The 23166-nt window shown below is 36.8% G+C and overlaps 1 protein-coding gene across 4 annotated transcripts in view; it reads left to right on the top strand.

Annotated features, from left to right (window-relative positions):
- Positions 1-23166, top strand: part of RhoGEF64C (Rho guanine nucleotide exchange factor at 64C) — a 261141-nt gene that overhangs the window by 167268 nt on the left and 70707 nt on the right. Inside the window, exon 3 of one of the 4 annotated variants that reach the window (XM_067094313.1) lies at positions 4129-4175. The exons of the other annotated variants lie outside the window; for them this stretch is intronic. The gene's annotated coding sequence lies outside the window, so the exon portion shown is untranslated. The remainder of the gene's footprint in view (positions 1-4128; positions 4176-23166) is intronic. 4 annotated transcript variants of the gene reach the window in all.

Here is a 23166-nt window from a genome sequence, read left to right on the forward strand (position 1 = left end):
AATCCTTATCTTTTCTAATTCAGTACTATCGGTAGAGCTTAGTATCATATTTACGTAAAGGGTTTTCAATGTATTATTCTGTAATTGTTATTGAAGCTTTAGATGCTGAATTACTGGTTTTGAGTTCTGTGAGTTTCCTTGTAAGAAAGATATAAAGAAGAAAGGAGAGGTGAACAAGATAAATAATTTGCTCATAAAGGTTCCACAAACAACCGGTATGTGCACTGCGTAAATACCAAGACTTAAGTGTTGAATACGTTTCCATGATTTATTACTGCTTCCATTATCTGGTCATTCTCGTCTCTTAAGCGAATTCAAAATTCAGAATGATTCCGTTGTGGCCAAAGGACGATTGCTATTTGAAGAGAGAAATTTCGAAGCATAGAACCGTTAGCTCTCTCTCTCTCTCTCTCTCTCTCTCTCTCTCTCTCCGGTTGATATGTGTAAGTCAGTCTTGGTTATCTGTTCAGCCCCGTTATTGCATTCACAAATTTATGTGAGGTGGCCCTTTCTCTTCTTATCGGCTGTATCAGTTGTAGGAGGGTGGGATCCCGCTCAGGTTGGGACTCACCCTCCCTCTCCACACTCCCTCCCTCCTGACACCCTCCCACTAACCTCCCCTGCCTCCTCCTCAGCCGATTACGACTCCACACAAAGGAGGGAAACGAGAGAGAGACCAGAAATAACGGTAAATGGATTTAGCAGAGATCATCACTAGCATTTTCTCTTGCCATTTCATCTCTCCTGTGTTCTTTGATCTGTCAAAAGGAGACATTCTTGGTCTGTTTGTTTTTCTCTTGGAGTACATTGTACACCTCCCGGGTTATGTTTTGGTAGCACCGTGGTTTGCTCCCGGTCTGCCGTCCAGTCGGCCACTCGGCAGTAAATAGGTACCAGTGTTTTCTCGTGTTACCGAAGAGGCTCTAGTGCTAGTAGCTTCATTCCTATGGAGTCACTGACAAACTAGAAGTCTCTATCCAAAGTGAAAATGGCCTATATATATATATATATATATATATATATATATATATATATATATATATATATATATATATATATATATATTTGTCACTAATTTTGCAAGTGGCAGCTTGTATTTTCAAGTATAAAGTCCCAAATAACCCATTAATTCCGAATTCACTCTACCTCTTGAATAACATGCACTTTTGATGGCTGGCTGCAGAAGTCACTGCCACCTGGGTTACAAACCCAAAAGACTTATGTTTAAATTCTGACGCGGTATGTGCACTTATCTCTTACAACTTCCTGTAGGAGAAAGTTACTCCAAAGTTGTATTTAATTTGATATCACTGGGTTGTTTGTAACCTAATATTATACACACACACACACACACACACATATATATATATATGTGTGTGTGTGTGTGTGCGTGCGTGCGTGCTCGCTCGCATGCTTGTGTGTACATGATTATGTAGTAGGATTTGTAACAATGGCACATTGAAACACATTTTTCTCTTTCATTACGATGTCTTTTAACCTCGTAACTCCCCATAAATGAACCATTTGCTGTGTAAAATTTTATAACCCATAAGATTCCCATTAAACCGGTCCTTAAGATGTGAGCCCGTTTCACGTTGAGACATATGGTCGTCACCCAGCCGTTACGTAACGCCTGGCCCCTGTTATACCTCTGCATCACAACTCGAGCTACTAAGCCTATTAGGGACTCCCAGGGTCAACCAGACCATTCAGGATTGCAAGATTTTTTTTTTTCTTTTTTTAACTGTGATGTTACATCGCGTGGTTCCTCGGTTTGTCTTTTTCATTTTAAATTTTCATTTTCTTATTTTTTGTCGTTTTCATTTTCCTTCTTATTTTTATTTTCATTTTCATTTTCCTTCAGAATGTTTATTTTTATTTTCATTCTCCTTTATATTTTTATATTTAAAACGAATGATTTAGTCAAGGATATCTTTTACAGTAAGATCTTGCGTCTTTCATATAAGCATCATTTTTTTACTTTTGTTAAAAAAAAGGAATCATAATTTAGGAGAATTCATAACTGACAACTTTTTTCAAGTCTCTCTCTCTCTCTCTCTCTCTCTCTCTCTCTCTCTCTCTCTCTCTCTCTCTCTCTCTCGTTAATGGCTATATCTATAGTAAAATCTTGCGTGTTTTAAGTAAGCGTCATTCATACATTTTTTTGGCTTTTGTTAAGAAAAGAATTATAATTTAGGAGCATTCTGAGCAGACAACTTTTTTCAAGTCTCTCTCTCTCTCTCTCTCTCTCTCTCTCTCTCTCTCTCTCTCTCTCTCTCCTATATTTTTGTGAAAGGCTTATTTCTTTAAATTTTGTAAAAGCGTTAAGCACATTATGACATGATGTCATTTACTGTTACAGACTGATTTGGAGATCTTGACTAACGGAGTTTCATTGGCTAAAAATGCCTTCATATCTAGGAAAAAAAATTTGAGTGTCCATTCCAAGAGGTTTCTCGACAAAAACCGCATGAAAATCGGCTAATTCTTTTCAGCAGTCATAAACATTGTGACCATTTAGTAAAAAAAGATTATATAGTCCATGACCGCTATCTGAAGACAGGTGCAGTTTTTCCTCCTCTCGCGAAGATGAATATTTTCAGACTGCTCCTTTGGAAGGTGCTCTTGGCCAAAGTGGGTGACGTGGGTGAGTGGTGCAGCGTTAGGCTTACGTTCCTAGGTTCATGGATTGCTCTTGACATACTGCTTACCATTGCTCCCAGCTGTAAATGGGTACCAGCATCTGGTGGGGGCAAGAGTGGGACTAGCATCTTCATTCCCAAAGATTTGCCGATACCTTTTTGGCAGCACCCTCTCTACGGGAATTAATGTTTGTGTTTGGTGCGTGTGTATATTATATATATTAAAGAAAACCAGCTTTCAATAACGGAACTGTACTCGCAATGGAAAGCCTAAAACACTTTCGGCTTCTCGTTATTCCACTTTCTTCGTCGACTCATTCGTTAAAGAAGGATAAAATGAGAAACAGTTGCAAATTTCTTGACAGGAAATCGACAATGCGATACCTTCTTACCAGGGATTCATTGACAGAGTTATTAGAGAATGTATCTGTGAGGTTCGTGTTCGTTAATAGGGCTCGGGTAACCTTGATCGAGATTCTGAGTATCTTCACATGTCTACATCCGCAGGAAACAAAAAATGACGAAAATGACCTTCGATGCTGAACTGAAGAGGGGAAAACGTCACAAAATCTAGTGAGACAAGTGTTCGACTGAAGGTAAAGACCTTGGTACAAGCTTTACCTTGAAGTGGTCTATACTTGGGCAGAAAAAAAAAGTTTTATCCCGAAACAATAGCGTTTTGTTGCAGAATCCCTCATGATCTACACGTCAAACCAAATACAACAATAGCGGTTTGGGACAGAATGGTCAGGTTTTTTTTTTTTTTTTTAACTCGTGGAACAATGCAATTCTTTGTTCAAGAAGTTGATGGGTTTAAAGCCAGCAGTATAATTTCACTAAGGGAAATGATACAGAGATTTAAAGATGAGAAGCCTAGGATAAATCATTTCAGACTTGTGTTTCATATCAAACAAGCTGCGATTCTATAGACTGCAAGATACTCTTGTAAGGACAGGGAGATGCCGGGTTATCTGATTATCTACCTGTCTGTTAGTTTATCTAATCTATCAGTCTGTCAATCTATCTGTCTCACATTTATTCTATCATATACTGAAGCCATAAAAATAGCATTAAGTCGGTATTGAAGCGATTCAGATATTGCTATTCAGTGCAGATGCTGTTTTCAAAGGAAAGGGAGCTGAGGATGCATTAATTACAGTGTAGTGGCATTGGTCAACACTTCATTTGTCATTTCAGTAAATTTCCTGTTTTCATTGTTCTTATTTGTATTTTTATTCGTTTTCTATAGAAAAACTCAAGGTTTTTTTCTGTATATGTGAATCCTATTCTTTGCAAAAAATTTCTGCTTATTTCCTTGTTGCTGTCGCAAAATTAATTCATATATGCTTCTCCGTAAATAGTTAAGATCCCTTGTCTGGGTGCCATAAGTTTTAAACTTTCGAATGAAAATTTGGAGTAAGGAATTCAGATATTGAAACTATTTTACATTCACGTGGTAAATAATGTGACCTTTCTTTCTTTACAGGTGAGCCCCTTTGCCACGGATGAAAGTCTCATCGTATACGACTGCCTGTGAGTTATAGTGAATAAGAGAGAGAGAGAGAGAGAGAGAGAGAGAGAGAGAGAGAGAGAGAGAGAGAGAGAGAGAGAGAGAGAGAGTTTTAGTCGTAATTTGACGATTTGAGGAAAAGGCAAGGTATTAGACTTTGTTTGTCGAGTGTGTTCCCAAGGGCACATGTGCAGAAGACCCGAATATTCTGAAATAAGCATCAGATGCAAACTTGTCTTGACTCGCCCCTTTCACAAAGGAGAACACCTCCTTAGATACAAGTCCCGTTCGCCTGATTGTCTCAGCGTTTCTTTTCCTTTTCCCCTTCCAAACATAACCGTCACTCTATTAAGGTCGCCTGTCACGCATGTGAATTGGGGAGGCCATAAATCGCGGCCATCGTGAATGTTCTTATTGTTTACAAAAGGAGTTTTGACGCCCGCAACACAGTGACCTAGAGTAGTGAGTGTATCTCTGGCTGCCATCTTGGTGAGAGTTTAGCAAAGTGTTTCTCTTCGGACGAGATGCAAATGAAGTTCCGCGCGGTCTCATAAAACTTCGGATGCACCCGAGACTCTCACTTGCTTTGTACACGACACTCGTGGAGATGTCTCGATGAACTTCTCTCTTCGATGAACTTCTCTCTTCGATGAACCTCTCTCTTCGTGTTTTCATTTATTGTTCGTTTAATATTTCTTTCAAGGATGAAAGGGAGAATTTGAGTCGTGGCATAGATTTCATGCATAGGTAGCTAATTTGAAAGTCACAAACTTCGTTCTCACTATATTATGATACTGTGACTTTTGCCGTGGTGCAAAAAGGAGTCATGATTTTATTATTTTCGTTAATGGCTTTATTTTTTTGGTAATGGTTTAGAGAGAGAGAGAGAGAGAGAGAGAGAGAGAGAGAGAGAGAGAGAGAGAGAGAGAGAGAGAGAGAGAGAGAGAGCATGGTAATGGAGCCACTTGTGATCTAAAAATGCTTTAATTTACCCTACAAAAGTGTAGCCAGTCTTATTATTCTTTAATCACTGGCAGTGTTTTTTTTATCCTTGATCTTCAGCACTTGGATAAATTGAACATTATTAACTTTGATAGATTCCAATTACAGAATACTATAGGATACTGTATAGTAGTAGATTTTTTTTTATAAAATGATCGTGAGGTATCAGCTGATAGGTACTGACTACTTGAGAAAACTGTATAGTTGCCCAGGGAGAACACTGTCGAAAGAGGCGGCGATAGAAATTACAGAGAAATATGTACGCAGTTCCTTTAGTGTACAACAGTGCTTGGTAAATTTCCTTAAAAACTATACGTTAATTAATTCCAGGAAAGACGCTGCAGTTCCAAATTTCTGCAGAAGTATGAAATACAGTGTCAAAGATAGAAGGCTTTGCGGATTCTGAGTATAGAGTCGCTGGCTTTGATGAACGGATGGTTATAGCGTATGACAGAAGAAACCTACTCTCCCGAAATACCGTTTAACTTTTTTACTAGTATATTTCATACATGCGTGATCAGACCTACATGTCACCCATGTGTGAAATGCAAAACTTCCTGCTTTTTTTTTTTTTTTTTTTTTGTTGCCGCATCCTTTAACCTACATTTGTTGAAGAGACAGATTAGTTTTCTTATTTAAAAGAATGAGCCTTTATTTTTATAACAGTTTTCTAACCAGAGCAGTGACTAACGTTTGGTTTTGTTTATCCTCGTACACACATTATAAGTATACATACATACATATGTATATACATACACACTATACATAATACATACATTCATATACATACACACTATGTATATAATGCATACATGCATATATAATACATACTTTATTGATATGCTAATAGGAGGTGTATAATAGAACATCTGTCTCGTTTAAGGTTTGTACATATAGAAGTCTACTGCTATTGTAGTATTAGAGCATTTTTATTCGTGTTGTTTGATCACAATAAAAATTTAATCATGCCTCGAATGATAATCGTCATTTTTAAGAGTAGAAGTGTCTTGCATATCTCTATATATACTGTGAAGAAAAAGAGTAAAAAATCAGTTTATTGAGGGGTAACCTTGGACGGCAATGCGGAAAAGATAAGAATGGTTAGGTAAAGGAGAAGAAAAAAATTTATGTTTGAAGAAAGATTAGAGGAAAGTTTATCCATGGTACTTCAAGACAGTCAAGTGGAAGCATTAGAATAGAATAGGGGTCTAAAGCCAGAGACATCTTGAGCCCTAAAATATTCACCTGCAGCATAAAGAGGTGGCTTAAGATGACCGTCTGTTGCGGCTATCTATAGTCGTTTAGAAAGGTATCCTGAAATTTAGGGGTTAAAAAAAAAAGCTCCTTCTTTCCTTTTTCCTTTTCTAAATCATACCTCAGAAGTAGTTGTATTCCGCCTTCAGCAGCGTTGATTTCCTAGTCTGTGTTCCATGTATGGTTTAGTGTCTGCGGCTCTTGAAATACAACTAAGGGATCCCATCGCCGCAAATGCCACAGTTTATGACTGCAAATAATGACGCGTGTTAAGAGAGATGTTACCTTGAAGCAAGTCATGACAGATGGTTCTGTGAGAGAGAGAGAGAGAGAGAGAGAGAGAGAGAGAGAGAGAGAGAGAGAGAGCTTTAATTACAGTTGCTTTGTCTGTCATATAGTTATGTACGAGGTCCTTTGATTCTTTTCAGAAATAGAAAATCGCGATACATTTCGATAACGAATTTCTGAATTATTTTCCGAGAGAGAGAGAGAGAGAGAGAGAGAGAGAGAGAGAGAGAGAGAGAGAGAGAGAGAGGAATTGCCAGTAAATTGCACGTTAATAAAACCAGTTCGCACAGTCTTCATGTTTTGGCCGCGCGAACTGTTTCCACTCAGATTTTAGATCAGATCTGACGTAATTAAAGTAATCCCGGATTAACAGTCATTATCGATGGAGACACGGAAGAAATAACTGTAGTGCCAAATAATAGAGTTTCCGCTTGATGGAACACACCTGGAATGTGTACAAGGTAAATCGTCGTAAGTGGCAAATGCGTATGCAAGCATATATATATATATATATATATATATATATATATATATATATATATATATATATATATATATATATATATATATATATATATATATGTATATATGTGTATATATATATATATATGTGTATATATATATATATATATATATATATATATATATATATATATATATATACACTGTATATATATATATATATATATATATATATATATATGTATATATTCGAATTCTTATCCGGTCACTTATTAGCTTTCAGAATTATTTCTGCTCATACATTTTTAATTCTGAATTTCTGTATTATCTTCCAGCATATTTTCTTGCCTTCCTTCTGAATTTCTCAATATTGTGCTGAAAAATCGGTGGTTACAGAAGTGAAGGTGACCTGTGATACAGAGGCGCAATAACAATTGCGATAGCTGTTAATTTCGTTGAGAGACACGCCTTGATTCAGTTTCCCATACCATAGAAATATCTATATATTTTGCTAAACTTACATTAAGCCACGATATGAAAAGCCTTCATTTTTGTTCCCTGGTTTCTTATGGCAAAATAGGAAAAAGTTACTTCTGAAGTTGAATGAATCTTATATAGTATGTTTTCAAGGACATAACACTCATACACCAACGCCCGTAATCTTAAGGAATTTTTTGAGTAGAAATAGACATTCGAAATGTTGTCTGTATTATGAGTGCCAAGCACATGTTATTTAGGTTATAAGGAAACGTAAATTTCCTTATTTTACTCGGCCCTCTGAAATCACTGCCATGGAAGCATTGTAGGAATCGATATTCTGAAGATAAAGATGAATGTATCTGGGAATGAACTGATGTCTCAGAAAAATACAGAAAATTTAGGACTGTATGGCAAATTTGCAAGGACAGTGAACAGTAACTTAACATTAGCCTGACTGACTATCATTATGGTAGTAATAAAAGGCACCAAGTGGACATTACTTCCTAGAAAGAGCCAGTGGCATTTTCCAAGGGTTAATGCAGCCTTGGATAAGGAAATGCTCCCTAAGTGATGGAAGAACCTTTACATTTTCAGCCAACGCCGTTCACTTTAATAGCTCTTGTAGGACTACGGTAATAAATACACAAACAAATACGCAGCTATGCTTGTTGCCATAGTCACAAACATATACGCTGTTATGCTTGTTGCCATAGTCACAAAACGGCAAGGGGCATCAAGTTGAAGCCCGTATTACTGTTGCAAAACATTTAATACCAATATATTCCCTCATGAGGTTTGGAGTTGTGTTGATGAGAAGTATGCGACTGAGAAAGTGTTGGATGAAACTAAGTAAAAGGTCACGGTATTCAGGATTGATGGGCATAAGAACTGATAGTGAAGGACAGTGTAGTATGAGTTGCGTCGTGAAGGTTGTGTGTTCTTATGGAAAAGTAAAATTGATTTACTGACCTTCTGGAGCCCGAAAAACGTACTTAGTCGTTGGTGAGGACTGGAGTGGTCGTGCTGCGTGTTGGTGGTGTAGTCAGGTTAAGCTGGCCTTATGTCAGCAAGGGGTCATGCTCGTTCAAGCAACCCGTAATCTTCAAGGTGCCTTTTTTTTGTAGATTCGACAGACAACGACAATAATGGAAAAATTTGCTGCAACACCTTTCATCAACCACCAGTTCTGAGCGCAGTGTTTTTAGAATTGCGAAATGTAATCTTGCTTAAAATTTTTTCCCTTTTTTGTGAACTTGTCAGACTGTTGTATTAAGGCATTTTCTTTCATTATTTGCACGATCAAGATAGGTTTATATGTTAGTTGAACTGTAGTTCTGTGTGGTTGAAAGTTTGAGTAGCAAGGGAGTTGTAATAATATCTATGGTCCTTTGCTAGATTAGATACAGAGGGGCAACGCATTACCCAGTCCCAAATATGGAATGCAAGTCTGTCAAGCACTTCCAAGCACGTAGAGGCGCACAAATAAACGAAAGCAAGCGCAGGTTGTACGATCCTTCCAGGTAAAATCACACACTCAGAATGGAAAGTAATGAATTAAATATTGCAGTTACAAGGAAGAATTTGGTTGCTTTAAACAAATGGCACGATAAGCAACTTCGTTATAGATAAAACTAAGCACGATAAAAAAGGAGAAAAGTTTTTTACAAGGGGGAATTATACAACCTGTGCATGCGTTCGTTTTGTGCGCCTCTACATGCCTTGAAGTGCTTGATAGACCTGCATTCCATATTTGGGATCGGGTTAGGCACTGCATCTCTGTATCTTTCCTCTACGACCTCAAAGGATCCCCAGTTACCTCTCCTGCCTCCATCCCTCAATTTGCCTCCGTGGGAGGAAGGGGTAAGCAATCCGCTCTCCCTTCCTGTCTCTACTCTTTAGATCCTCTTCATTCATTGCTCTAATCTAATTCCCTTCCTTTCCTCTGGAGCTTCGGAGCCTATAGTATGTTCTGTTGTGAAGGTTCATTTTCAGTTTCATATATTATTTAATTTCAGTTTTGCCTCTTCACCCATGAAGCTCACATTCGTTTTTATTTTTGCCCGTCTTTTAACTTACTGGTTTATATAATAATTGCTGATGCCGTGTCATATATGGCTCTGTCTCATTAATATTCTCTCTCTCTCTCTCTCTCTCTCTCTCTCTCTCTCTCTCTCTCTCTCTCTCTCCAGCTATTTTTTGTCGTCTCCATATTAGGGGCTTGATAAGTCTGTTGAGTTCTTGTTTTCTGGTTTGCATTGGATTTTGAAATCTGGAATTGTTGTGACGTGGCTTTTTACCGTTAACGATAATTTTGCTTTGGATGCAGCTTTGTAAGGGTATTTGAGAGTCTTGACGAGAATTAGTATTGGAATATACCGATTGTTCTCGTCTTCATTTAATTTTGCCAGTAAGCTGTGTTTTTCCTTAACCTATTTTTTAGAAGTACAGCAACAATACCGTATTCAAATTACATTGAATGGCTTGGGTTATTTATATTTTGCCTTATCTATTCTTGGGGAAACTATAATATTTCTTAGAATAATATATGAAGTTAGTTAAGAGTTACCTCAGTTTGAAAACATTTTTTTTGTTAAATTGTCGTTAGAAGGCAAAGACAGTTTTTTTCGGGGATAAAAGTTATTTATTCACAGGTTTGTTTTGGGCGAAGCTATGATGGTAGGAAGAAGCATGATCTATTCTCCCTCTCTGTCTCTCCCTCACGCTGGAGGAGTAAACTTGCATTAGGGTTTTGTTGGGTGCAATTGCAAGAAATCCACTGCAATTATCATTGGAGGTCTACCTGTTCGTTTGACCTTGCAGAGAGGGCGTCTTCCCCAAGGAGACCGTATTTACTCGCTTGATATGAATCATCGACTTCCTCTCTTCCTGGGGTGGGTCCTTTTGGAGGCAAGAGACATTTAGGGAATTTACGGTTTTGTATGAGAAACTCAGTGTTGACTTCCTATAGAATTAAGAAATTATAGCTATGATATATGGCAGTATTTGTATATGCTTATTTTTTTTTGTAGCTTTCAGTATATTTTTCTTTTTAGTCCTTAGCAAATATTTATTAACGGATTTGTATGAGAAACTCACTGTGAACTTCCTATAGAATTATGAAATTATAGCTATGATATATTACAGTATTTTATATGCTTATTTTTTTTTTGTAGCTGCCAGCATGTTTTCCTCTTTAATTCTCAGCAAATATTTATTTGTTTAGTAGTGCGGGGATGTGGCTTTTCCTTTGTTTCTCTGTCTGTACGTTAGGGAGTGTTTTTGTGGCGCTTACCCTGCCATCGCTCTTTCATGGTTGAAGAGATTTCGCTCAGCTTTGGTGCAAAGGTAGATAGATCATCGTGCAAAGATGTGCAAGAAAGGAGACTGACTTATGTGTTCTATCTGTCTTTCTGTTCAGTATGCACATTGCATATTTGTTTGTTTATTATAAAAGAACTTTACCAAAAGTTGAGAATATAGGTCCAAATGCCAAAACTATAATGGTGCCTTCATAACATTGCATTAACGAGAAATCTCGTAGAGAAGGTGGTTAGAATGATTAGTGTTATAATATTATAGATGCATTGTTAGAGTAATTTTACTATAGTGTCGTACTCAAGTACATAATATTGCTTTACATTTTCTTGTATGATTTTGTAATAGTTACTCGAGTAGTTCATTACGTGTAGGCTATGTTTGCTGCCTACAGAAAAAATTAATTTAGGGATCGGTCTGCATTTAACATGAGATATTTCTTTTATTTCCAGCATATATTTAATATCTATTTCTATAGTTTAGATCATGTTTTCTTTAAGTTTTCATGTTGTTTACAAATCTGATCTTTCCTTGTTCAAGAACAGTATTATTTATTGGTTATTCAAAGAATAAGCCACGGATATATTCTAATTAGAAAAATCTTTGACACAAGTTTCATCTTCCCCTCCTCCACACTTCCCCATAGAATTCCGTAATGGGAATTGAATTTCACCTGAGTGCACCGCAGAAAGAACCCCATACCGTCTCGTTTGAAAAACAACTCGCCCCTGGAGGGCGCTCTTTAAAATTAAATCATTGGCCTTAGAGCCCAGCGTATCTCGGTATTTAGGTTAGCAACTCACGAAATTTTAGGGTATTGTAACTGCTTCAAAGTCTGGCGTTGAGGAGAGGTCCTGTTCAATGAAGACTTGGCCCGTAGGGCAGCTGAAGAGAAAACAAGAAAGAGGAAATGAAAAACAAAATCGCTTTCTACTTCCCGTGGAAGAAAGTGGTGGTGGTGAAAGACTAGCATTTTCATACGTTAATTCAGCCGCGACCTCCTGGCTACTGTTGAAAACAATATTTGTTTCGTTTTCTAGATCCCTTCATGGTTAGGAAAGTGAAGCCCGCTTATGTTTTCGTTTTTGTCAGGCAACCGGAACTGTCCCGTTTCCAGAATTCATGGGTAACTTTTGACATTTAACTAACTAATTAATGGCACCATACGGACAAAGGTTGCTCCACTGTATACGGGAGTAAAGAATTAAATTTATTGTTCTCTGTCTCATTGCAGACGCGGAATTCAAGGAACAAAAAGTGACTTCGCCAAAATTTGCGGGTTATATGCACAGCTTTTATCGTCAATTGTGGCTGGTACTGGAAGAAGACTATGGACTTTTTTCGATTTTTATTTCAGGAACGTTGTTGAATCATCAGGTTTTATTGATCTTTGTTTTGATTACGGCCGAAGAAAACGTAGTCATTCTTATTCTTCATCTTTTTTTTTTATAGAACATTACTCTGAGGACAGAATGTCATCAGGTAAAGAAAATGGTATTACCTGTATAAGTTATAATGCTGTACTCTTGCTGTATATGAAAGTTTTGCATTTTGCAGTCATTTCTAATGTTTGCTTTGTTCAGCTCCGGAATAAACAAATTTTACAGGCTTACATTATTTTCGTCCTTCTTTTGCTAAAAAAGATGTTGTTCTCTCTCTCTCTCTCTCTCTCTCTCTCTCTCTCTCTCTCTCTCTCTCTCTCTCTCTCTCTCTCTCTCTCTCGCCCATATATCTAGGCAAAATTAATCAAGAAAAAATGGTGGTATTATTTTTTTCACAAAACTCACGGTAGCATCTTGCCTTTTTGTTGTTAAGTCAGTGCAGAAGTGGAATACAGTTCTTTGGAATCAGTATTGTATGTTGATTCGCATTAAATAGATAAAAACTAACATTCTTATTTTCAGTTAAACGATATAAAACATTTAGAGCAGCGGTTATGCATCTATGCTCTCTTTTTTTGAGACTTCAGTGTAAGATATGGTATATTTATATATGCACTACATTGTAAGCCAGTTTTGAATTATGGAAAACCCCTTGTTGAGAGGGTTGAGTTAGTCAGAATTAGATGAAGTTAAGAATGAAAGGAAGTCTTGCCACCATTCATAACTGGCAGCACGATTAATAAAGATCGATAGTTTCAAAGGCAGGTCGAAAATGGGTTGTTGTTCATTTCTCTTATTGTTGTTATTGTCATTATTCAGCAGATAAACCCTATTCATATGGAACAAGCCCACACGGGCCCTTGACTTGGAATTCAAGCTTCCAAAGAATATGGTGTTCTTATACAAACTTTCGGGGCTAAAACGTCGAAAGTTAAAATTATATTTATCTGCTTTTTAGATTTTGTAAGGATTTTCCCTTGTGAAATTTTCCACACACTGGTAAGATATTTCTGATGCTGAAACCTTAGGTATCTCAGTAAAGAGGGACTGTAAATCGTGTAGATAGCTTAAATGTGGTAATTCCTTTAATGGAAGTTCCAGTGTTTCAGTTGCTTCAGATATACTGATGAACTGCAGTTAATACAGCTAGTTAAAGATTTTTTTTGGTGTGCTCGTTAGCAGTAGGTCATTAGATTTATTGTTATTGTTAGTAATCCAAACAAGGTTTTTTGTCTACGGATTTTTTTTTTCAGATGAGCAGCAATAAAGTTCTTCTATATGTTTTATAGTATTTCCTCTATTTTATGACCTGGAGATTGTATGTGTATGTATGCCATATAGTAAAGTAATGTTTGTTTTCCCTTTTTTTCTAATTCCTTATTTGTTTTTCCTATTTTTAAATATTTTTCGTATGATTAGGAGACTGTTCTCTATACTAAACCTGTAATACAATTTGAATTATATTCCATAATTAGCAAGAAACCTGTTTGCTTGCTTCATGTCTGGTACCGAATAAAATTTCTGGTAATGCAGCCATTGTCCTAAATTGTAACTTGGCTGACATTCTCTTTTAACATCTACGAGGGTATGAGGAGTTGTGGCCTTGCTGTGTACATTCATGGAGTGATTTTGTCCCTCCTCTTTAATAAGTATGTCCACGAAGGGGAGGCTTCCGGCCTTCGCTTCTATTGTTCCCAGTCGGTGTCTCGAAATCGTTTAGAGAACCTCTCGTAAGTTTACTGGCCTTTTCACCTTGACAAATATTATGGCGTCATGTCAGGCATTTGTATGCGTTAAGTGAAAAGTATTGTTGGTCTGTGCGTTATATGAATATTGTTGTAGTAGGGACAATATCTTGTCCGTACCTTATTTAGCAACAAAGGTAAACCAGATTTTTGTCTCCTGGTAGCGGTGCTTTTGCATCTTATCTTCGGGGGGAAGACTAGATTGCCTTGTTGTACCCCAAACCATCCAAACTCTCTCTCTCTCTCTCTCTCTCTCTCTCTCTCTCTCTCTCTCTCTCTCTCTCTCTCTCTCTCTCTCTCACGGAGGAACTGTTCTTTCGATTTGTTCTTTTGAAAGTTTATTCATATGATTTTTGTGTGTAGTCTTCTGATTCATTTACGGTAAATGTATTTACTTTTTCATCCTTGCTTAATTCTAATTTCATCCTGTCTCATGTTTGATAGGTAATATTGAATTCAAGGTTTTTTTTGTGATATAAATAAATGATGTTGCACAATGATATTACAATGCAAATACATTCAAGCATTTTTTTTACGTGTTTGACCTAGATATATACATTTTTTATATTGAACAAATGCGGTTCCTATATTCTATCTATCAGCGTTTACGCGTAACTTAACATATCTACCTATCCTTCATTTGTTTGGAAGCAGATCTGTTGCTCAGCCCTAATGCCTTTATCTGGCCGTGCCAGACAAAAGGGGAAAACAAATGTTGAGGAAAATGTTAGGCTGAATCAAGGAAAACTATAAGAATCAGTAACAGAAGCCGGGAGAGAAATTGACGTCTCAAGGGTAAATAAAAGAAAAATCACTGAACACAATAACCGTGGGATTTATAACATCCAGAGAGTAAATGTGGGACTGCGGTTTTTGCAATAATCTACTTTCATTTATTAGGATGTCGATTTCCACCAGGAATGGGAAAAGGTGGTTAAGAGTGGTCTAACCGTAGTCTGAATTCAACTTTTGCTGTGGAATTTCTTGAAGTGTGTTCTTTCACCTTGCTATAAATCTCTCGCATAGTTTTATGCAGGTACAGAAATGATATAGTAGCAGTCATTTTGCATTTCACAAGATATAAGAAAAGTTGTAACTTGAGAAGTCTCTCTCTCTCTCTCTCTCTCTCTCTCTCTCTCTCTCTCTCTCTCTCTCTCTCTCTCTCTCTCTCTCTCTCCATAAGACAGTCTTCGTTGTTTACTTCCCCCTTGGGTAGCGCTGCATATTATATGGCTGTAAACTTTCCCTTCACGAACAAAAACAATCCTTAGAGGTTGTATTTCCCCGAGAGCTTGTTAAAGTGCTGATTGGTGAAATTAGTTTTCTTCACTTTTTTGCTATGTGTTTGTTTTAGTTATTGTTGAACAGTATAGTTATTCTGAAAACCTCTTACTTTTATAGTAGATATAGCAGTATAAAAATTTACTTGTCTTTACCTGATCGTTAACAGAAATTCCCACAAACTAATAAGCATAAGCGCTTGCGCATACATCCATATAAACATACATGTGTTATGCGTGTATGGTCTTTTTTTGGTGTGCATTACACAGTTGTATCACAAATGGAGAGTTACCTGTAACTCTACTTCGTGCATTTTTTCCTCTTTTTGTAATGATATACGCACGTGCTTTAAAATAATTTCATTTCGTTCTTTTTGACCTCGTAAGTTTATTAAATCCATGTGTAGATTTCTGTAAAAGAAAACTATTGTGCCATCCACCCTCCAATCATCAAACATACCAAATTGCAGCCCTGTAGCCATATTAGTTTTTACTTTATTTAAGGTTAAAGTTAGCCATACTCGTGCTTCTGGCAACGGTATAGGACTGGCCACCACCGGCCTGTGGTTAAAGTTCCATGGGCTGCGGCTCATACCGCATTATACCGAGACCACCGAAAGATAGATCTATTTTCGGTGGCCTTGATTATACGCTGTAGCGGCTGTACAGAAAACTCGATTGCGCCGAAGAAATTTCGGCACATGTTTTGCTTACTTCATAAGACAGTAATTGTTTTCCCATATTCGATTTATGCCTTCAGTGCTTTGGAAGGTATCCGAATATAGGATTATGCACGTAATCTGATTCCATATACATGAACGAAAACGCCTCAGAACTCGTAACCTATTAAATAACAGTCAAATGTTGCTCTGTATAAGGTAAATGGCGCCACATATTAAGGTAATGTGTTTTAAATTCCAAATGTTATACAACTTCGTTAGCTCGAACAATTTTTTCGCAGGTGTGACTGCCATCTGTTACCGAGTGGTAAGAATTTCTAAAAATCGTTAAAGGGTTGATTTACATACGCGAAGGAAAGTTTGTGCAAGTTTCCCAGAACTTTCTTTAGTCGTGACCTTCTGCAGTTTGTGATATGTAATAAACAGGTTCAGATGTGTTGTACGGTTGGAGTTCATCCTGATTCCGTACTTAGATGGTGAAATACTTATCGCTTGACCTTTAAAACATTGAATATATATAAACACGCACACACACACACACACACACACACACACATATATATATATATATATATATATATATATATATATATATATATATATATATATATATATATATATATATATATATATATATATATATAAACACATATATATCAGTCGTAGTAACACTTAAGTAATCCCACTGATATGTTATGAGGTAGAATTATATATATATATATATATATATATATATATATATATATATATATATACATATATATATATATATATATATATATATATATATATATATATATATATACATACACACATACATACATATATATACATATTTATATGTGTGTATGTATGTATGTATGTGTTTTCACTTATTTTCCTAAAATTGTCACTCTGTGGTTTTTTATTGTTCCAGAATGATACCGAATGCCTGAAATACAGTATTAGTGATCCAGCCAGTTTGTGGAAATCTGTCACGCGATAAGAAACGAGTTTTCCTTCCTTTATTTCAAAATTGTGCTGCTTCATTCCCCAAAGAGTCATTGATTGTTGACACAAAAGGTCTTTGGATTTCCGTGTGTGAGTTTTGATTAACTGTTAAATAAAGGAAAAACTGTCTTTTAAATTCAAGTTTCTTATTTTTTTTTTTATTGCGCGTGGTTGTTCTATGCTATCAGTAACTAATGTCACTTGAATTCTTATAGTTTTATTTTAAAATGTGCGAAGAAAATCTTGAGTTCAGTGGAACGGTTGAATGTCAGGTATAACAATAGAGAGGATCCTGGAAAGAGTTAGAAATCAGCAATATAAAAGGTCCTGGAAATAATAAGAAATCAGCGGCGGAAAAGTGACTGGAAATAATGAGAAATCAGCGATAGAAAAGGTCCTGGAAATAACGAGAAACAACAATAGAAAAGGTCTTGGAAATAATAAGATATCAGCAATATAAAAGGTACTGGAAATAATGAGAAAGCAGCAATAGAAAGGTTACTGGAAATAACGAGAAATCATCAATAGAAAAGCTGCTGGAAAAAATGAGAACTCAGCAATTGAAAAGGTATGGGAAATGATGAGAAATCAACAATAGAAAGGGTACTGGAAATAATGAAGAATCAGGAATAGGAACGGTACTGGAAATAATGAGAAATCAGTAATAGGAAAGGTACTGGAAATAATGAACAGCAATTGAAAAACTCTCGGAAATAATGAGAAATCAGCAATATAAAAGGTACTGTAAATAATGAGAAGTCAGAAATAGACAAGGTACTGGAGATAATGAGAAGTCAGCAATAGACAAGGCACTGAAAATAATGAGAAATCAGCGGGAGGAAAGGTTCTGGAAATTACGAGAAATCCACAAAGAAATCGCCAATAGAAAAGGTACTTAAAATTATTAGAAATCCACAATAGAGAAGGTCCTGGAAATAATGAGAATTTGACAATAGAAATGGTACTGTTAGTAATGAGAAATCAGCAATATAAAACCCTGGAAATAATGAGAAACCGGCAGTAGAAAAGGCTCTGGAGTAATGAGAAACGGTAATAGAAAAGGTCCTGGAAATTATGAGAAATCAGCAATAGAAAAGGACTGGAAACAATGGAAAATTAGAAATAGAAAAGTTCCTGGAAATAATAAGTCAGCAATAAACAACGTAGGCTACTGGAAATAATGAGAAATCAACAGTTAAAAAAGATTCTGGAAATAATGAGAAATCTCGAAGCTCACGGAGACGAAATGGAAAGTGACTATTTGTTGAAGAAAATCCTGAGGAAGAGCCCCGCAGGGGGAGCCAGAGAGAGAGAGAGAGAGAGAGAGAGAGAGAGAGAGAGAGAGAGAGAGAGAGAGAGAGAGAGAGAGACAACACGAAGCCTTTGGAAAGGAAGACAAAGCAACAAGAAACCGAAAGGTGAAGGTGATCGAGGTTGGCTGGTCGGTTGTGCCTCTCCCGCCACCCCATCTCGCCTTCTCAGGTCACAACACGACACTCGTTTTCAAGAAACACATCGGTCGGCGTCTGGAAATCATACCCTACTGACTTTAATGAATTTCGTTTTTTCAACGACGCCGAGCTGGTGTTTGTGTTTCACCCCTCCAAATAATTATAGGTCTTGGTCGTTCGGCTCTTTTTTTTTTATTTTTTATTTTTTTTTTCTAATTATAATGGAATATTGGCGTAGCGGTTTCACTGATGTGGGTTACCCCAGCGCAGCGTGGTCACGATTTCACTCCTTGCTTCTTCCGATGTGCGAGGGGTGTACAGTTAGGCAGCGACCCAGACGCTGGCGATCGTAGATAATGCGTCCCTACACCTTTATTGCGCTAGTGGCTACAAAAATAACTATGTATTAGTAGACGCGCCCTCTGGAACTTGTAGACCGTGCGAGATACTTTGATTTCTCGGATCATTTTTATTTTACGAAAAAGATGTTCTCGATTGTGTAGGAATTCCATCACGCACAGAATGATAGAATATTTTCTCAGGTCAGTTTTAAGAGAATCTCATTTGTCCAAGATGGCAAAAGCCGAGTAGACAGGAAATGTGATTCAAATACTAATCTTTATCATCTTTTTAACACCAACTTTCTTCTCCGTAGAGGGGACCAGTGTAGGTCTTCCCGCCTGTAGTTGTGAATTTTGAAAGGTAATTGCTAGCCTCGTGCCCACACAGGGCTTAATTGTACGAAAAGCGTCTTACATTCCATCCAAATATCGAATCGAAAATGCATCACTCCGGAGACTAGTGAAGGTGTTATTATAATTAATATGAATATTCAGAATGTTTGAACATTCAGATGAAGCAAGCCTGAAAACCCATAATTTACTAAGCAGGCTCCGAAAAAAGTGCTCATATGTGAAACAAGAAATTAGCAAGGGATAATACATATAGGAAATGACTCAGCAATTAAAGATGAACAAATAGGACGAATTTACATAGATACGAGGACGAGATGAACATAGTAAAGAAGGATATACATATACAAAATAGTTAAGTATATAAAGGTTAGCAGCACAGATTAGATTTCTCATGGGTAAAAGTAAGTTAGAATCATTACAAAGAATGATCTATAAATAAAAAAAATAAATTAAAAAATGAAGGGAAAAAAGAGGGAACGGATCTACGAGAGTTGGAGAGTAAATTGCGTATGAAAATACCGTACAGATAAATCAACAATTCATAACTTCCACTTAGTACAATACTGGCGCGTGGTGGATGAGAGAAATGAAACGGGCAGAAGGGGGATAATCATTCAATTCGACACTATTTATTTCACTGTATGTGTGCCTTCATTTATATTCGTTGGGGAGAGAGAGGGGCTATTTATTAACAATCGGATTAAGGGAGGGAGAAAATATTGTTATCAAACAATTGGTAATTCTTCGAAATTTGGGTACGTGTCACTTCTGAGAGAGAGAGAGAGAGAGAGAGAGAGAGAGAGAGAGAGAGAGAGAGAGAGAGAGAGAGAGAGAGAGAGAGAGAGAGAGAGAGAGAGAATTTATCAACAATTGGATTAAGAGAAAAATATTGTTATCAAACAAGTGGTAATTCTTCGAATTTTGGGTAAGTGTCACTTCTGAGAGAGAGAGAGAGAGAGAGAGAGAGAGAGAGAGAGAGAGAGAGAGAGAGAGAATTTATCAACAATTGGATTAAGAGAAAAATATTGTTATCAAACAATTGGTAATTCTTCGAATTTTGGGTAAGTGTCACCTCTGAGAGAGAGAGAGAGAGAGAGAGAGAGAGAGAGAGAGAGAGAGAGAGAGAGAGAGAGAGAGTTTATCAACAATTGGATTAAGAGAAAAATATTGTTATCAAACAATTGAACATCTTTTGAATGGATCTCCGAATTTGGGGTGAGTGTTACTTCGGAGAGAGAGAGAGAGAGAGGTATCAGTCTTGGATTTTTATTTGACTTTTCACGTGCCTCTGGTGCTTGAGCTTGGCAAATAACCCAGGAAGCGTTGAGATTGAGCAGAGCTCGACCTAAATGACCGACCGCTGAACCGTAACCGATTATTTCCGCTTTAGGATCTTGTGGTTTACACCTTTCAGACAGGTCCTTTCCAGAATGCCCGGTCAACTTCCGTTGGGTCCTTTACGTTGAGAGGGCAATAATGCTCTCTCACTGGTGTGTGTATTATATATATTTATATATATATATATATATATATATATATATATATATATATATATATATATATATATATATATATATATATATATATATATATATAATGTGTGTGTTTTGTGTGTGTGTGTGTATGTGTGTGTGCTTGTATGCATGTATGTATGTAAGTCTTCATTATTAAGATGTTGGAAAACAAAATTGCATGTTATGTGTGTGTGTGTGTTTTTTTTTTTATAAACAAGGATCATGCACAGGCAAACATCAGGGGTATCTTGAAACTATATAAAAAAAATCATTACGTTTCGGGTACTTGATTGTATTTAACTTCTCGTTTCTAGACAAATGTCCGTTTCCTTGTCAGTACAAGACTTGAGTCATAGGCGTCTGCCGGAACAGGTTTATCCATACTAAATACCGACAAAATATTTTTACCGTAATAGATCCATGACCTCCAAATTAGATCCGGCGATTGGTCATCGCGTCACCGGGGAGAATGAATATTATTGGCCTTGAAGCTCGACTACTGAAGACGGAAGTTCGGAGGCAAAGGGGAGTGGCTCGGACGGTTCGTTGTTGGAGTCTATTCTATTCTTGTGTCCTTTGGAGTACCCTTACCTTCGTGGGTACCTTTCACATCTTAAAAGTATGCCCCGTCTTTGGGGGATTTTGCAAATTGAGATTATCTGGTTGTCACCAGCTGTTACATTTGGTCATGTCCTGCTTTCTGTTCAGTTCGCTTCCTGGACCTCTTAGGGATTCATTGCACACACACATACAAACACACACACACACACACACACACACACACACATATATATATATATATATATATATATATATATATATATATATATATATATATATATATATAAAAGCGAATCCCACAGGAAAATGACAGGCAGAAGTTCAGTAACAAGTTCAGTACCTAGCGTTAATAAATGTGTAAGCGCTTGGTACTGAACTTCTGCCTGTCATTTTCCTGTGGGATTCGCTTATACACTGAAGTCACGTGCATCTACTGTGATTTTTTTAGTATATGTATATATGTGTGTGTGTGTATATAATACAGTTTTATTTTTTCTTGAGAATAATTTAGATCCTCTTACCAATATCCTCTTATCTATGTCCGAGCTTTAATGGATCCTCATTTGATGCAACTTCTCATCAGCATTCTTTTTCCAATTTGGTAATTAAGTTTTATCATCCCTTCACCTAAAGTTTCCTGACTGAATGGTCATTCCGTTCCACTCCTTTGTATTAGACTCGTTCATTTGCTAATCTTATAAGCAAATTCGTTCGTCCTTTTAATTATGCCGAGACCTGTTTTTGGAGGCACCACTTACAGCTGACGTTTCTTGATTATTTAACATTTTGGTTATCTTTCTTACTTTCATACCTGTTGACATTCAATTCCAGTTACGTCTCCGAATTTTCCATGCGTATCTCCAGCTAGTGTGTCTTTATACTGTGCTGTTGTTTCTCATTTTTTTTCTCCCAGTTGTATTAAGTATCCTTCGGCTGTCAATGTCATTAACCTTTAAAACCTTGCCTTTAGTGTGGTTGAATCAATCATAGTTTACTTGCTTCTTGGTTGGCCATTTCTTTTGCCCACTAACTGCATGTCACTTTGCGAGTTTTTTGTTTTTATTTTATATGTAGGTCGATTGCCAGGACTGCAGTTAGGCACAATTTAAGCTGTATCCACTCGTGGATAAGGGATGCGTTTATGATTTCAGTCATACTTAATACTGCCGGATTTTGCAACTCAGTGATTTTGATATGAACACTGTGTGAATTGCGACTACGTCTTCGCTTATTTTTGGTTATCCTCATCTCTGAATGTTCTTTGAAAGGCAAATATCTTTAAAGTTTGGGTGAATAGGTTAACAGAATGCAGGGTAAACGATGAACTGCCTTACGCTGGTTTATTAGGACTCTACAGTACAAAGATACTGTACATGAGCAGGGTAATAATGATGTATGCAGCTAATCTAAAAAAGCCCCTTGTTGTAGACAGAGGTAAAATTGTAAAGTAACTAGATCATTGCATAAATATCAATGAGTTGCAAATAGCGGAAGACTCTTAGATAAGATGCGTTGATATTGTTGAATATAGGAGTATATCCCATCTTTCAATGAAATGGCTGTTAAACCCTTATGTCAAAGAGTATAGAATTAAATCTGAGTTGTTTGGGATGCTGATGCACTTTATCAGTGATAGTTATATCACTTTTACGCACGATGTAACTTTGAGGGGTGCCTATGGTTTAATCTAATAATAATGTAGATTGTTGGTTGCATATGCTATGCAAGCCCTTTGTCAGAATGATCTTAATACCTTTGGAGGTTTTTATGTATTACAACAATAACCTTTCCCATTCTATTCTGACCCCGCCCATACAGCCATAAATACAGTTGTTTCTCAGAGTATGTATGATTAACTTAAAACAAGTGGACAGAACATTCCCTTCTTGTCCAATTGGGTGAGGTAATGAGCTGT

The sequence above is a fragment of the Macrobrachium rosenbergii genome, chromosome 50 (assembly GCF_040412425.1).
Source record: "Macrobrachium rosenbergii isolate ZJJX-2024 chromosome 50, ASM4041242v1, whole genome shotgun sequence".
In the NCBI taxonomy this organism is placed as follows: domain Eukaryota; kingdom Metazoa; phylum Arthropoda; class Malacostraca; order Decapoda; family Palaemonidae; genus Macrobrachium; species Macrobrachium rosenbergii.